Below are 586 nucleotides of genomic sequence, written 5' to 3'. Positions count from 1 at the left end.
AGCTCTAAGCAGGTCTGAGGGCACCCCCCGTGCCTCCCCTGTGCCCGCCCCCCACCTCCGTGCCGGTGCCCATCCCCACTGAGCTCTCAGCTCTTGTCTCGCTCTCCTCTGCCCTTTGTCTCGGTTTGTGTTGCTATTTTGGGGTTTCCTCCGTTGTTGCGGCTCCTTTGTGCGGGGCCTCTCGGCTCCGTAAACAGCTGAAGGATGTGGGGAGGGCCACATTTTCCACGGCGGGGCTGAACCCCAAACCCGACCTCCTCTTCCTGGGGGAGATGGTGCTGGGGAGGGAGATGCACCCAGGGGTTCAGATGGGTGCTGGGAGGTGTGAGGGGTGCAGGGTAGCCCCTAAAGGGGTCCCAGCCCTGGGGTGTGGATGGGTTGGTGCTAGGAGGAAGTGTGAGTGGTGCAGGAGAACCTCTAAAGAGGTCTCAGCCCTGGGTGATGGATGGGTGAGTGCTGGGAGGACACCTGTGGGGTGTAGGGGAGCCCCTGGAAGGGTCCAAATCCTGGGTGATGGATGGGTGCTGGGAGGAGGTGTGTGGAGTGCAGGGGAGCCCCAACCCTGGGTAATGGATGTGTGGGTGCT

Source organism: Acanthisitta chloris, unplaced genomic scaffold (genome assembly GCF_000695815.1).
Source record: "Acanthisitta chloris isolate BGI_N310 unplaced genomic scaffold, ASM69581v1 scaffold1971, whole genome shotgun sequence".
NCBI classification, from domain to species: Eukaryota; Metazoa; Chordata; class Aves; order Passeriformes; family Acanthisittidae; genus Acanthisitta; species Acanthisitta chloris.
The sequence above is the reverse complement of the archived record's forward strand: the minus strand, read 5'-3'. Positions refer to the sequence as shown.